We start from the raw sequence: 17,264 nt of genomic DNA, 5'->3' as shown, positions 1-17,264 counted from the left end.
TCACTCCATTTGCGTAAGAAAGCAGATTTTCATGACACCTCCCTGCATGCCTCTAGATATATAGACAATTTGCATATTAGACACAAGCCTCAATTGTCCTGTCTATAAGAGAAGGTGACCCGAAACAATGCTTCTCATGAAAACTAAAGGTGGAAGTTCAATACTAAAACTAAATTGAAAACACACAATAAGGAAGCTTACATCAGTCCTCCAAAGATTAAAACTGATATGTTTAACAAAATTAAATATTTCAGTAACGATTCATCTAGAAGAGTCTTTGTCTCAATGGCTTAACATGGAAATATCACCTAATCTGGAGTATGCCCAGCAATGAGAAATCCGTTTGTAACATTAGCTTCATAATACACAGTTTTAATGATTATATCAATGGAATATAAATGTTGATTATAAGTTCAAAGGAGTCCAAAATTACTAATGATGACTGAATTTAAAAAGCTATGCGATTTACTGACTAATTCTGCAGTGTGGCCAATTGAAAATTGGACTTTCATCATTATTAATTTTTAAACACTGCAGAAGAATAAGATAATAACTTTTTCATGTATATTTGAGGACTTTAACATTGATGTAGAAAGAACTAATATAATTTAATTTCAAAGTTAATGAATGAACTATATTTAAATGAAACTTTTTAAATTGAGTTGTGAGCTAAGCTCTACCACGGAAGTGTCATTTTTTTTTTCTCAGCTTGACAAAGGTGGGTACATGTGGAGGGATAATATCAATAAAAGAAGACAAGAATGAAAGTCCTCTATTAGTGTATCCTGGGATTTGCATTTATGTTGGATTTATGAGTTATTTAATAAGAAAAGATGACATTATTTTCAAATTTTAAGATCAATCAAATCTTTTCATTTCTAAGGCTCATTTTGTGGTGTGAACATTCATAACCTTTAACTGGAAAAATATAAGACTTAGCAGAATCAGCATCATTGTAAGTAAATCATAGCCAACATTAGTGGCCAGATTTATTTTCCTCACCTAATGATGTGAAAATCTAAGTGGGGTTTAAAATCCTATTTTCAGTGCTCAGAGACTGCATTACCTATATCTGTGGGAGGCGTAAGAGAGCATGTCACATCTATTTGATATATGATCAGTATCTCTGAGAGCTTGACTTAGTAATTACTTGACAGTGAAGATATAGAAATAATTGAACTCTGATGGGCTGCCATGTTCTTCTGGTGCACAATCCCTGTTGAATCAGGCTTTCTGATGCCTTAGAACTTGAAAGAGATGAAAAGGGATTTGGCTCATTCATTATGCCTTTTCATTGCTTTTCAATGTTTCCAAAACTATCAACCAGTTTGGTTTGAGAAGAGAAATAATGAAAGCATTCTATATAATTCAGCAAATATTGTCTGAACCCCCACTCTATGCCATCCTTGAAATAGCTGCTTTAGCATTATATGAACAAAATCCCTGATCTAGACTTTATCTATGCCATTGACTTGGGATGGCAATATGGAAATAGTTAAAAATACACAACCACATGTATTTGTATGCATGCATGTGCACACAAACACTACATAAATGCACACACATTTTCTTAAAGCTTACTACCAGAATCAAAGTGTAGGGTATGTTTTCTTGAAATGAGTATGTATGATCAGGGAAGAATTGATTTGTAAAGTACGACCATTCCCTGATCAGTCTGACATACCATCATTTAGAGCCCAGGTATTGGGACGTGACCTCCCGGGGTTAAATCCCTGATCTGCATTAATTAGCTCCATGGCCTTTGTCAAGTGCACAGTGATTGGACTGTAGCTTTGGATAGTTATGTAGATTAAATAGATGAATTTTTTTTTTAATTTAGTGCAGTGTTCAATAAGCATTAACAACTGATTACCTTTGTTATATCCCATTCTGTGATATTGCCACTGTAAATGACTTGATCTTAATTTACATACATTTGAAACCTATATCACGCTGTCATCTCTGTCAGTACAAGAAATCTGGTTATGGTTTTTTGGGCACTGGTAGGAAGACAGCAAACCATACCTGACACAAGAGTTTGAAAGTTCATATGTATATTTATGAGTTTTTTGAATGTAAAAGTGGTATTCATTATTAAAAATATTCAACAATATAGAAATGTCCTAAGGTACAGCTGGCCTTGTGGAAAGGTAAATATACCTACATATGCACATGACATTATCATACTGGTCTGTGTTTTGCTTTTATTTATTTTTTAAAATATAAACTTCTTGAGGCATAATTTATATACCATGAAATGCACAAGCTGAATTTAATGATTTTTAGTACATTGACAGAGTTAACTGCTGAACCTCTACTGAAATCCAGATTTACAACTCCCCATCACCTGAGAGAGAGCCCTCATGCCCATTTGCGGATACCTCTGTTCCTCTCCAACCTCAAGCAACCATGATCTGCTTCTGTCTTATTAGAGCTGCTTTTTCTGGACATTTCATCTAAATTGACTCATACAATCTGTGTGTATGTTTTTAGGTTGTCTTTTAAAATTTAGCAAGATGTATTTGAAATTCAAACATATACTACATATCAGTAATTTTTCTTTTATAACTTAATATGGCATTGACACCTTTCCATGTTGGTACATAAGAGATGTACCCCATTCTTTTTAATAACTATAGATTATTTCATTTAATGTCTATACTATAATTTTAGGGACTTTTAACAAAATATTTTAAGGTGTTTTGATTAGTTCCAATTTTTTTATTATAAATAATTCTACACAAATATTCTTGTGTAAATACATTGGTAAACCATTAGCAGTTCTATAGGCTAATTTCCTTAAAGTGGAGTTTCTGGGTCAAAGGTTATGATAAACTTTAGATTTTAATGCATATTCCTAACTTGCTTTTCAAAAGATTATACTACTGTGTATTCCTGCCAACAATATGTGAATACTTGATTCCTAAAAATTTCATATGCACTGTTATTATTTTTAAACCAAATGTATAGCCTTTTATTTTAATTTGTACTTATTTGGCTACAAGTGAAGTTAAGCATCTTTTCAAATTTGAATTGAACAAGGACTTTTATGGTTCAGGTATGACCTATTCTTGTTCAATAGCCATTTTTTTTCTTTAAATTTTTTTTTTGTTGTTGATGAGTTTTAAGCACACCCTCCGCAACACACGCATGTATTTAGTTGTAGATGGACTCAATACCTTTATTTTATTTACTTATTTTTATGTGGTGCTTAGGATCAAGGCAAGTGCTCTACCACTCACGTGTAAGCCCAGCCCAAGTTTTATATATTTAAAACCATTTTTTTCCTACCGCTTTTGTTATTTTTCTGCTGATTTTGTCTGTTTTCCAGTATTGAAGTTTTGATCTGCTTCTTAGTGCTATTAAATCTATCAGTAATTTCTATTTAAATTTCTGGTGTTAGTGACATGGCCTTTCCCCAGCCTAGTGTTTTATACTACAGTAACCTTTATTTTCTTTTGCATTTAAACTTGTAATTCATTTGGAATTAATTTGACAACTTTAAATTTTTTTTTCTTATTCCTCTTTTCATTTTTCTTACTGTCAGTGGAATAGACTGAGTGTCTTTTCTTCCTTTTTCCCTCTAGTTGTTTGGAAGTTTGTTATATTTTCCAATCCTCCTTCATTTATTCAAAAAACATTTTCATGCTTGAATAATTTGATGAAACTGTTAACTTTATCTACTTCATTTCTCCCTCCTTTTTTTTTTTTACCCAACCTAATTTCATTTTCAATCTTAAAGTTTTGTTCAAGTTATTTTGAATTTTGGTGTTTACTGGTTTTCTTACCACTGTTTTCTGATTGTTATATCTCTGCTTTTCTTGAACTGTATTGTTGTTCTGGTTTATTTTATTTTGGCCAGAAGTTTTTCATGAGTATTTTTCGTTTGGATATTAATCCTTAAATCATATAGTTTCTGAATATTTCTTCCTTTAATCATGTACTTTTACATGGGGAGTAGTGAGTCTAAAGTTTCAAGGTGAAAACTTACTGCTCTGAAGGAACAGAACGTTTTTTGGCAGGACTGGTGTTTAGTGAGGAAGAGTATTGCGGGCGGGGGAGGTGGGAGGAACAGGTATATATAGCCATAGGAGCAGAGGACCTCATAAGAGTTTGAGGATTCTTTTCTTTAGCAAAGAGAAGACAGAGTAGAGGACGTCAGTGCTGCCATATTCCCATGGATTCCATGACTCTTTAATGCCCTTGTCACTTCTAACAACCAATCCAGAGTTTGGGGTCAAGAGCTCTCCACTTGCCAGAGTCTACTTTGCTTGTCTGTAGAGCAGAAAGGGCCTGGGAATGTTTGGCTCCTTGGAATAACTCTTAACCAATGCCTGACAGTGTAGGAATGTAAATTCCACAGCTCTGATGTCCCTAGTTGGAATGACTCTGAGGAGCAACCCCAGTGTCTCAAGTTTCCCTGTGGAATTGAGATAAAAGTTATTAGCTGTGGGCTTACTCAATATAGTTTGTATGGTTTCTTGTTTTACCCTATTTGACTTTGCCATTCTCCCAAGTTTTTTGGTAAACCCTTTCAAGTAAATCCATTTCACATAATTTCTTTTTGTTTCTTAAAAATATTTTTATTATTGCATTGTGGTTACACATTATAGTAGTTCATTCTGACATTTTTATAAATGCATAGAATATAATTTGTGACACTTCAATCCCTGATATTATAATTTCCCTCCCCCTGTTCCCCATCTCTACTCTACTGGTCTGTCTTCTATTTATTATTTTTTAAATTGTTGCTTTATATAAGGGCGGAACTCACTGTGATATATTCTAATATGTACATAGCATAATTTGGTCAACTTCATTCCACAGCTCCTCCCTTTTCTTCTTCTTTCTCCTTCCCCCTTTATTTTCATGGGATCCTTTGCATTCCCCACCTTTTTCTGGTCTGATTTGACTCTCCTTTCCATGTATGAGGAAAAAAAAAAAGCATTTTTTTTAACTTATGAAAAGTCATGTCACTTATATATTAATTTTTATGGTTTAAAGTAAAAACAACTGGCCATGGAATATAGTTAGCTGAGTTGTATCAGTGTATTTAAGACTCTTAAATTCACTTACCTCAGTTTATAAAAATACATGGAACTATGCTAAATTCTCAACAAAGATCTGGGATATGAGTTATTTAAAAATATATTTCTCTTGGATGACCACCAAAAATATCTTTAGTTTTTGTTGTAGCATATCGAGTCCTTTTTAAGAAAAGGTTAAATTACTCCTCATACAGATCACAAACTCCACAGAAATCATTAAAGATATAGATCAACAACTCTCAAATTCATTTTGACATCAAGATCAGGTAATTCACTTGGAATAACATTACTATGAGTACCACTGAATTTTTGTAGGAAGACTTTTGATGTCAACTTTATTATGGAAAATTTTTACATTGTATACAAAGGAGGCACTGGTATTTAGAAACTTAAGAAAATTACTAGAATGTTTTAGACTGAGTTGAAAGATTAGTATAGCCTTTCTCAATTTCAAAGTGGTAGTGACAGATACTCATTCTCCTGGCAATATCAAATGCAATTTCTTCCAAGTTGTTCTTTAGACCTGGTTTGATATAATGATTTATCTATCTGTTTATGTATATATGTGTGTGTATATATATGTATATATACACACATATATGTGTATACACACACACGTGTGTGTGTGTATACATACAAGTATGGATAATGGAGTGTTCCTCGTCATCTTTGCTGTCTCCATTCCCAGCAGAAAGATGCAAGGGGCCAAGAAGCCTTTTGTTTGAGAATTGACATCTGCATCATACTGAAGTAGGAAGAAGCCACTCTGTTATTATCCCACTTACTGGTGGTATGCAGGGGTGTCCAGCCACCACAGTTATTGCATGAACATCTGCCTCTTGTACAAGAGTTCACTGACAATATCCATGTGTACACTGTAGGTTTCTTGATGTAGAGAAGCACATTCTCCTTCTTTCCTAGTGTTCACATGCGTGGCTTTCTCAGTAGTCTTTACATTGTAGAAATCCTTTTTTTTTTTTTTTGGCAGTCTAAAACGAAAATTTGCCTGGTTCTTTTTCCTTTTTTTCTTCATTGTGGTTGATATCACTCTTCATTTTTTTTTTCCACCTTGTTCCTCATCTTCATCAGAATTGCTTACCCGGAGACTTTGGGTGCTAGTGGGAATAAGATGTCCACGTGTTTCCAGAAATTCAAGCCAAGTCTTCAGAAAAGTCCAAAGAATTCTCTCAGTCTGGTTTTCCGCCATCATTTACCTTTTTTCCCCCAATTATTCTAAATTAAAAAAATTAAAAAAAATTAAAATGCTAGGGTATGACCTTTAGAGATATGAGTTATAACTGTTTTTTTCCTTTAGTTTTTTTATTCATCAAGATTTTACAGAGAGGAAAGTTGCTACTGTGAATCTTGCTTTCAAATTCGTCCCCTTGGCTTCTCAGGAATCCCTTAGATTTACTCCAAAGTGTGTGTGTGTGTGTAAGATTTTTATGTTTTTGTTTTGTTTTAGGTTATTGTCAGCAGAAAAGTTTCCTGAAGGCTTTTGTTTGTTTGTTTTAGCAGACTCACTATTGGAATATAGGACAGCTATTCATTTACAAAGTTGATTTTGTATCCTACTTTTGAATTCACTGTAGAATTCTTCTGGTGATTTTCTGGGTCTTCTACATATTGGATCATGACATCATCAAACAGATAATTTGACAACTTATTTTCTTATTTGTATTCCTTTAATTTCTTGCCTGATTGCCTTGGTAATGTTGAAGTAAGTTACCTCCATCCCTAGTTTCTTCAGCATTTTTAACATGAATGGGAGCTGGATTTTGTCAAAGGCTTTTTCTGTATGGAGATGATCATGTGATTCTTACGCTTAATTCTATGTATATGGAGAATTACAGTTATTAATTTATGTGTGTTGAAACAATCTTGCTTCCCTGGGATGAAAGCCACTCAATTATGGTGTATGATTTTCTCGATGTGTTTTTAAATGTGGTCTGCTCATATTTTATTAAGGATTTTTGCCTTTTTTCATTATTTAAATTATTTTATTATTAATTTTCCCTTCCTGATACCAAAATTTTGAAAATATGCTTATTTAGGTGAACCTGACCACTTACCTAACCAAGGAGAAGATGATTAAATGGAATTTTCAAATAAAATTTTACATGTAGTATGAAAGTTTATTCTTAAAGAAATTCTACCATAAAGTCTTAAGAAGCAAATTAACAAATTTTCCATTATTATTTTTTTTGTGTATGTAAGTACAACGAATGTAAACTTTATATTCAAATCATTTACACCAATTAAACATGTAAAGTTAATGACCAAATTCTTCACCTTGGTAATCATAATAATATTCATAATGATGTTAACAGTTTCAACTGAAAATAGCATTATAATTCCTCAAATTGATGAAGTACTACATGGGTGAAAGAGGCTAATGAAAATGGCACACTTGTTAGCTAGACTATTAAGACATTTTTAAAGATAAAAAATGATTTCTCTATAATGCATATTTGAACATTTCATATACTTTTAAATTAAATTTATTTATTCTAATTTGTTATATATGACAGCAGAATGCATTTCAATTCATAGTACATATATAGAGCACAATTTTTCATGTCTCCAGTTGTACACAAAGTAGAGTAACACCATTTGTGTCTTCATACATGAACTTAGGGTAATGAAGTCCATCTCATTCTACCATATTTCCTACTCCCTTGCCCCCTCGCTTCCCCTCCCTCCCGTTTGCCCTATCTAAAGTTCCTCCACCACTCCCTCCCTGCATTATGGATCAGCATCCATATATCAGAGGAAACATTTGGCCTTTGTTTTTTGGGATTGGTTTCCTTAGCTTGATATTCTCCAGCTCCAGCCATTTACCTGCAAATGCCATGATTTTATTCTCTTTTAATTGTAATATTCCATTCATCAAGGATATTAGTCTGTAGAATTCTTTGTAGATATTAGTCTTTGTCTGGTTTTGGTGTCAGGGTGATAGTGGCTTCTTGAAGTGAGTTTGAAAGTGTCCCTTCCTTTCAATTTCATGGAATAATTGAGGAAGACTGGTTTAGTTGTTCTTTTAAGTTCTGATAAAGCGTAGCTGAGAAACCTGTCTGATTCTGGGCTTTTTTTCTTTGTTGGAAGGCTTTTAATTGCTTCTTCAGTATCTTTATGCTTTCTATATCATCTTGGTTCAATTTGGGGGCTCTGTGGGTCTAGAAATTTGTTAATATCTTCTAGATTTTCTGATTTATCAGAGTATAAATTTTCAAAATAGTTCCTAATAATCCTCTGGATTTTAGAAATATCTGTGGTGATATCTTCTTTTTCATCTCTAATTTTGTTTATTTGGGTCTTCTTTTTCTTTTGGTTTGGCCACAGGTTTATCAATATTGTGTAACTTTTCAAATAACCAATTCCTTGTTTCACTGATTCTGTGTATTTTTTATTCTCAATTTTATTAATTTTGGCTCTGATCCTAATTATTTCTTGTCTTTTACTGAATTTGGAATTTTAGAATATTCTTGCTTTTCTAGGGCCTTGATATGTAATGGATTATTTATTTGAGATCTGTTTTTTTTTTTAAATGTAGGAACTTAAAGCTATATAGTTTCCTTTTAGAAATGACTTTAAGCTGTCTCAGTAATTTTGATATATCTCTGTTCCCATTCATTTCTAAGAATTTTTAAATTTGCCCCTATTTTTTTTTCTGTGACTCATTCCTTGGTCAAAAGTGTATTATTTAATCTCCATGTATTAAAATGGTTTCTATTTCTATTGATTTCTAATTTTATTCCATTATGATGGTACAAGGTATTTCTGTTTTTTTTAATTGCTGAGACTTTCTTTGTATCCTAAAATATTGTTTATTTAGGAAAGGTTCCTTGTACTGTTAAGAATAGATGGAACTTTAGGCTAAGAGATGGACAAAATACCTTCAGAACATCTTCCAGACACCTGCTGGTAAACTTTGGGAGAAGTAAATAATTATAAAGTTATGCTTGTTAAAAAGATCTTTCCAGAGTAAAAAAAATGATAATTGTATCAAACACAATCCCATACACTTTTGTGGTTCAAGTGGCATAAAATTTCTTTTTGTACTAACCTCATATCAAGACAGTTGAAAAGTAGTTAGCCCTATACTTCATTGTGGGCAATTTCTATCACTTTTATATTTCTAAATAATGTTGTTCCATAATGACATAGGTACTATGAAACTATTACTATTCTTTCCTATGGTCCCATAGAAGTTATTTTATTCAGAAATACCTATTAACCAAGACTTGTATTCTTATACAGTATAATGGAAATTGATGTTTTTAATCGTGTCCTAAAGGCACCTGAGATCTCAAAATGCCTTCTAAAAAGTTTTTCTAAAGCATAAAGCAATTAAAGTCAATCAATCATCAAAAAAAAAAAAGAATAGATTGAATTAAGTTGTTGATGGATGAAATATTTTAGAAATGTCTAAGTCCCTTTTTCATTCTGAAGAATCTTTCATTAGTTTTTGTATGGATGAATCATCTATTGGTAGGAGAGGCATGTTGAAATCACCCCATATTGTATTGGTGTCTACTTGAGACTTTATTAAGTTGTAAGTAGATTATTATGGATGGAACATAATTTAAGTCATAAATACATTACCTAAAAAACATCTCACATCCATCTTTAGTTTCTGTCCAATGCCACCACTGCAATTGAAGATACTCTATGCTCTGTAGAGCTTTGGTCAGGTGCTCCTGTGTTACCCTTATTTTTAAGATTATACATTTTGTCTTCAGAGTCTGCAAATCTGTCTTGTAAGTGGTTTATCTATTAGTGATGCTTTCAACTGAATTTTTAATGTGACTTTTTAAAAAATCTTTGATTCCCAGGATTTTTTTCCAGAATCTTTATTTCTTTATTGAAATGTTCTTTTACTTTTTATATTTTCTCTTAGTTCTTTTCTTACATCTTCTTTTAGTTCATTGAACATTTTAACTATGATCTTTCTAAATTCTTTATCTGACGTTTCCTCCACCATGGTGTCAATGGGATCAGCTGTTGATTGTGTGCAGTCCGGGGTCACTTGTACCCTTCCTTTTTCATGTAGTTTGCATGTGAAGATATCTGTTGGGATGATTATCTCTTATACTTCTATACTATTTAGTGAGCTTCTTAAGTGCCTCAGGGTATGCGGATATGAGTATTGATACTTCTACTCAGTGGGAATCCACTTTTACACATAGATTCCTTTACCACTTTAAGAGCAGACAAAACCTTATTAAGAGCAATCATTTCAGAACAAAGCCATGTACTAATGAATCTTAGGAACAATCTTTATTGAATATGTTCTTCATAATTTCTAGTATCCAAGTATAAAATTATTCTTGAATAGGTTGAGAAACAAGTTATTAAAGTACCAAGAGTGCTATTAAACTATATTACCTGTTAAAAATGTGAAAGGAGAAAAAAACGGGCAAAGAAAAATACAGATAAAAGAGAAAATAATACAAACTAAAATAAAAAGAAAATGGTGGTGGTGGGGATTTGACATAGGACTATATAATTCGAGAGGAAAAACAAAGACTAAGAAGAGCAAATGTTAACTGGAGATAGGATAGCAAAGACAAAGAATGACTCCAGTTATTGCTTTAAAACATTAGGAGAAATGTCATCCATTTGGTTGAGTGCTGCAATATCAAATAATAAGGTAATACCTATCAATTCTTTATGAAAAGTAGTATCTGCTAGATAGGAACTGATATTAGAGCTATTTATAATAGTTCATGTGAAGGTATTTGAGGTGTGGAGATTTCTTATTGAATCTCCCTCATTGGTTGTCATCAGGATTTGTTTTCCCTGGTAGTGGGCATATCAGCTCTGTCTCTGATACAACTCTGAGAGGCCCCCTTTAGTCTTTGGTGTGTCCAAGTACCTGCCAGCTTTCTGTTGGGTCACAGGATACAGTCACTAATTGTCATGTCTTAGCAGCCAGTTTACTCCCTGTTAGGGGTGTCAGTCTTATATACCCTCCTGAAGAAAAATCCCATGTATCCAGAGCTGTCAGATGCAGTGTGGCTCCCCCATGTATATTTCAGAGTATGTGAGGTAAGTAGAGGTACTGTGGTCTGGTGATGTGGCCCTGGGTAACCTATGGAAGGTGTAGGGCTGCTGCCCCCTCTGGGTGTGTAGGGTGCAGGTCAATGGACTTGTATTTGGACACACTGGGTGGTGGCTGGTGTTTGTGGGACACTCCTCTGCAAGCCCCTTTGTGGGGTGTGCTGTGCTCAGTGTGCCCAGGTTCTATGCTGACGGCTTGGGGCCTTCCTCAGGAAATGCCTTCTGTGGGTCCATGTGTCTCTCTGCTCAGCTGCTCTTTCACTGCTTCATTTCTGGGTTATGGAGGAGTCAAGTGTTGCTGTCTAGATTCACCCAATCACCTGCCCCCCTTTTCCTGGCTTATAGGGTACCCAGTGTACTCCCTAAGGATTTTCCAGAACCTGCATGGCAGAGCAATTTGGGCCTCCTGAGGAGATGTAGCCTAGAAATGGATTACAAGAACGTTGAGCTCTAAATACTCCTGTAAATTCTTAGGTCTCAGGAACTCGACCCCCGTCCCCTAAACTGAACAGAGGGTTTGCATATCTGTTGGTGTTTGTTGAACTGAGAACTACTGTTTTTCTTCTTTATCTTTTACTTCCGTGTCTTTCTTTTTTTCTGATTCTTTCTCTCATCACTAGCTCTACATGTATCCTTTTTTGAAATAAAAACACTTGCTCTATCTTTGAATAAGCAGAAAATTTAACAAAAGTGATTTTCTTTGACTGTAAATCTTTAGTGGAAACAAGAAATGCTGTCCTCACCCAAAATGCTAGGAGTAACTTGGCTTTGTAATAAGCCACTCTTACAGTAACCAATGAGGTATCTAGAGACCCTATTCACTTCTGTGAGCCCTAATGCAACCTCAAGGATGTAACCAATTCTTTTGAGGAAGACATTGATCCATTTATGGAGGGTCCCTCCGTGACCCATTTACCTTCCAACCTGTCACTGCTGCATGAAGGACTTAAGCATTGACATGAATTTTGAAGGGCCAAACCACATTCTGGTCATAGCAAGCTCCCACAAATGTTCTGAAGTAAAACTAGAAGTTGAAACCAAGACAGTCAACTGGACCCCCTTGCTCATCAGATTATAAACTCTTGGAACACTAGTTTTGGGAATAGGTAATTTTGGTGGTAATTAGTGGAGTTGAAGAGAGGTGTTGAGACTCGGAACGAATTTCACATTTACTGTTGAGTCTGTTTGGTGAGTAGGAAGAAAAGAACAGACAATTGATAAATTTTTCTTTTGAAGAACTAAATATATAGGTTTCTGACTGGTAACAGAATTAGTATGTGCTTTACTCAGATTTTTCACTGCTGTGACCAAAATACCTGCAAGACCTGACAAGATTAATTTTAGAGGAGGAAAAGTTTATTTCATTCTTACATTTTCAGAGGATCTATCTACAGTTGGGCAATTCCATTGCTCTGAGTCAAGCAGAACATCATGGCATAAGGGTATGGAGGAGGAAAGCAGCTTAGAATGTGACAGGAAGCATAAAGACCCCTATACTTATCAGGGACAAATTCTATACCCCAAAGGCATACCCTCCCTCTTCCAGCCACATGCTACATGACTACAGTTACCATTCAGTTAATATGTTCAACTGGATTAAGGCACTGGTTAGGTTAAGGCTTTCATAACCCAATAATTTCACCTCTAAAGTTTCTTGCATTGTCTCACACATGAGTTTTGGGGGGAACACTTCATATCTAAACCATTAACAATATGAAACAAGTGTTAAGGAAGAAAAGACAAATTGAAACCTCTAATTAAGCCTTGTTGGATTTGAGTTGAATTAGAAGCTATGAAGGTCAAATTGGGAATTGCATCTATAGATCTATAGAATCTATAGATCTGGAGGGAGAACAAGCTAGAGATATAAACACATGGTCATCAGAATAGGAACAAATTTTGAGTTATGGGAGATAAGAAAATTAGAGAATGTAGAGAGAAATGAATGTAAAGACAGAGTTATTAAATTTATAGGATACACAGAAACTAGGTTCCAGCAAAATTATGAAATGGAAGTCTGAAATAAATTTCTTAGACTTGAAAAAAGGAATACAAGTTTTCAGACTGAAACAGTTGGGATAATTCTAACCATGTACAAAGAATGAGTCGAGGTATTAGAGACTTCATTGTGAAATTTCAAAATATCAAATTTAATGGGGACATCCCAGAAGTAGGTTAAGGAGAAATTTTTTAAAATGTTGCCTAGTGAGATTGGGCTTCTTATCAACAGTACTCTATACTCACAGGTAATTGTTGATATATTAAATATGATGATGGAATCAAAACATTTCAGACTGATATTCTGATACCCTTTCCTAGAAAGTTCCTTGAGGATACACTACAAAAAATCCAAAAGGAAGATATAGGATTCAAGAAGCAGAATTTAAATGAGAATCCAGTGAGGGAATGTCTGCACAACAGGCCTAGAAAGCAACTTATTCAGAATATGGAAAGAGAAGGAAGAAAAGAAAGATAATATGATCTTGAATCCAGAAATGTTTGATGAATTGATTTTTAAGAAATAGAATCCAATTGAACTGATCTTAAGTATATTCTATTTTAAGTAGAGAAAATGACATGGAAAAGGAAATAGTCGTAGTGTATTAGCTAACTCATTATTAATAGACCACATCAAATTAAATCATCTATTGATTTTTGTCTTTCCAGTCAGCCTATAATACATGCCTTAGATGACTATGCTAAGATTATAGAACAAATTATAAATGGCATCAACACTGCTGTTATTGAAAGTATTGATACAATTGATGGAGATGAGTGATGGAAGGAGGGAGAAGAATTAAAGCAAAGGGGGGAAGCTTTGGTGTCTTGTCATCTTAAAGTGGGGAACCAAGGGATAGAGTTCATGATGTATGGGTCAGGAAATGGAGTTTCAGCTAGTTCTGTTTTTGCAGAGATGTTTAGAGGAAAAACTGTGGTGAAAATACTACCAATAGGACTGAGGAGGGAGGTGGCATAAGTGATCCACATCTATCACAGCAGGAGGCCAATAGATAAGAAATAGGGGTAGAAATGTGCTAATCAAGCATTTGGAGACAGGCCCCAGAAAAACAAAATGCAAGTAGTTAAAAGTGTTTGCCTCTGCAGATCAAGACCCTGTGGGAGTAGGACCAGGAAAAGAGAATTGTTGATTTTTCTCTAACAAACCTTTTTGCTCTTTTTTCTTCCTGTATGCATTTGTGACTTTGAGTAAAAATAAAATTAAATAAAAAATATAAATGGAAAATTGTTATAAAATAAGGACTTTGAATGATATTGAAAAGAAAAATTATAAGAAATACCTGCCTAGGGAAGCTGGGTGGCTGTTTTAAAAAAACCATAATTGGAAGCATAGACTTGAGAAAAGTTCTTGGACCTGAGATACTATAGTACTAATTTGCAAAAAGACAATTTTAAGAAAAAGTTTTTTTTTTTTTTTTGTAATTTTAGAAAATAAAAAGAGGAGGATGGAAATATGGTAGAACTATATATCAATTAGTCAGATGCAGGGTCCTCCCCACTCCATTTCCGCTGACAAAGTTTATAAAGCCTTTTGCAATAACTTGAGAACCTATATTGAAAAGTAATTAAAGCATGAAAGGCAGGAAAGCACCTTAGAATTGGTGGCACTAGATGAAGCTCATGGATAAAAAGAGATAATATTGTAGGTGATATGTTTCTTGGGTCTTTATTGAAGAAGTGATTAAAGAGAGTCCCACTCTTTAATTGTCAGCGATCAGATGAAAAGGAATGGATCAAATAGTAGCAAACAAGGAAGGAGAATTTAGATCAAAGATGGAACTACTTGGTACAAGTGCCGTGGTCTCTCCTCCTGTGACCATGTGGAGACAACCTCTGAGAAGTCCCCTACAGTTTTCCAAGGTAGCAGCTGGGATTGGAATGTGATGTGAAAGCTGTGATATAGATAAACCCAACTACAAACAGTGTGTAAATAAATTACTTAGTGCCTGTTGGATTTGTCCAAACCTCAGACCAAAATTTAATAAGTTTAAGGGAAAGAAGATTTCATTGTTTTGTGATGCGGATAAAATAATCTTCTAAAAGAGGTAAAAAGAACTCAGAATTAGTAGAATCGCAAGCTCTTTTAGACAATGGGGTTACCCAGTGTTCTAGATTCATCTGAGGTTATAAGACCATAATGAATGGGTTGGTCCAGTCAAACTTAATCCAGGGAAAAGGGCATTTATAACTTGTTATACTGAACAATAAATTGAAGATAAATGTTAAGTGATAGGTTAAAGATTAGAAATCAAATTAAGGGCTAGAGATGTAACTCAGTGGTAGAGCATTTGCCTAGCATGTGAGGCCCTGGATTCAACCCCTACCAGCACAAAAACAAATCAAATTAATAGAAAATCTGACCTGAGGTCCCAAATGCATGGAGTTTTAGTCTAGTGTCCTAACTAAATAACACAGTATTCACATCAAAACTTGTCAAACTAATTCAAGATCTCACATGCAAGTTTTAGATTTTTTTTCCCCCTTTGTGATACTGCTGATTGAACCCAGGGCCTTGTACCTGTTAGTCAAGTGCTGTAACTACTGTCCTATATCCCCAGCTCTGAAGCTTTAGATTTAAGGAATCAGTTGTGATAACTGAAAAAAGTCTGCATGGAGCACTACTATCTTTACATACATATTAATATTAAATAACTGGTATATATTATTATTCTAGATAGTGAATACTAAAGAATTAGAAGATATGGCAGAGACAGCAGGTAACCACTAGTGAACCTATGTCCTGGTTTCCCTGGAAAAATCCTGGTGCATGCCTGCTGTTCTAGCACAATGAAGAATGATATCGTATTTCTTTCTTTATAGTGTCATTTCTGGCAGACATTTCTCCATGGGTTTCTTGCATTTACATAAATGAGTGAGGCAATAATTGTCCTTTGTTCTGAACTATCTTTCTGAGGATGTTCATATAGCAAACAGCCTTAGAAATGGAGCTAGCGTTTCCAGAGCAAAATATAAGCATGTTTCTACCATTATAAAAGATTTGGGTTCTTTAGGTTCAAAGTTCCTCTCTTGTAATGTAACCAACTCCAGCCAACTCTTTAGGCATCCATGTGTACTGCCCCTGTGGGTCTGGCAGGCAGGGTAAACTGATGTAAATATGATAACACACGTGCTGCTTAGAGTGTGAAGAGTAATAAACCTTTGTCTCAGAGCCAGGCATCCCATGTCTTTTTCCAGGGACCCATGTGACTGTGCCAGGCATGCTATCTTGCAAGTGAGGTAAAAATTTCTTAGCATTATAGTTAGCACAATAAATTATGTGGTATACAAAATTAAACATTTTTTTCCATACTGAGTTTTGGTGGGACACCCTGGTAGAGACTACAGATCCCATTTCTTTTTATGAGCATGTGACAAAATTCTGGTCAATATGATGTGAGCCAAAGCGCTAGGTACTACTTCCACATCATGAACCTAAGAAGAATGGTTATGCACTGGCATGGAATTTTTTTATTAAATTAGTTAATTATTCTAATTTGTTATATGTGACAGCAGAATGCAACTCATTTCATATTATACATATAGAGCACAATTTTTCAAGTCACTGGTTGTACACAAAGTATTTTCATATCATTTGTGTTTTCATACATGTACTTAGGGTAATGATGTCTAATTCATTCCATTTTCCTACCCCCATACCCCCTACCTTTCCCTTCCTCCCCTTTGGGAGGAACAGAGGAACTTTATATAAGACATTCTCCCAGCCAATCACCATTATGAGTCAGTATCCTCATAACAAAGAAAATATTTGCCCTTAGGCTTTTTTGGGATTGGCTGACTTCACTAAGCATTATATCTCTAACTCCATCCATTTACCTGCAAATGCCATGGTTTTATTCTCTTTTAATGCTAAATAATGTTCCATTGTGTATAGGTACCAAAGTTTCCCTATCCATATATCTACTGAAGGACATCTGGGTTGGTTCCACAATTTAGCTATTGTGAATTGTGTTGCTATAAACAGTGATGTGGCTGTGTCCCTGAGGTATGCTGTTTTTAAGTTCCTTTGGGTATAAACTGAGGAGTGGGAAGCTGGGTCAAATGGTGGTTCCATTCTCAATTTTCCAAGGATTCTCCATACGGCTTTCCATATTGGTTGCACCAATTTGCAGTCCC

At 34.6% G+C, this 17,264-nt stretch overlaps 1 pseudogene; it reads right to left on the bottom strand.

The window, feature by feature from the left end:
* Positions 1-5,449: 5,449 nt before the first annotated feature.
* The window catches only part of LOC124075845 (ankyrin repeat domain-containing protein 49-like), a 139,120-nt pseudogene continuing 127,305 nt past the window's right edge, over positions 5,450-17,264 (bottom strand).

The sequence above is a fragment of the Marmota monax genome, unplaced genomic scaffold (assembly GCF_021218885.2).
Source record: "Marmota monax isolate L192 unplaced genomic scaffold, Marmota_monax_Labrador192_F-V1.1 WCK01_AAM20220418_F8-fsc00088, whole genome shotgun sequence".
Classification (NCBI taxonomy): domain Eukaryota; kingdom Metazoa; phylum Chordata; class Mammalia; order Rodentia; family Sciuridae; genus Marmota; species Marmota monax.
Note: the sequence above shows the minus strand (reverse complement) of the source record. Positions and strands in the feature narration are given on the sequence as shown.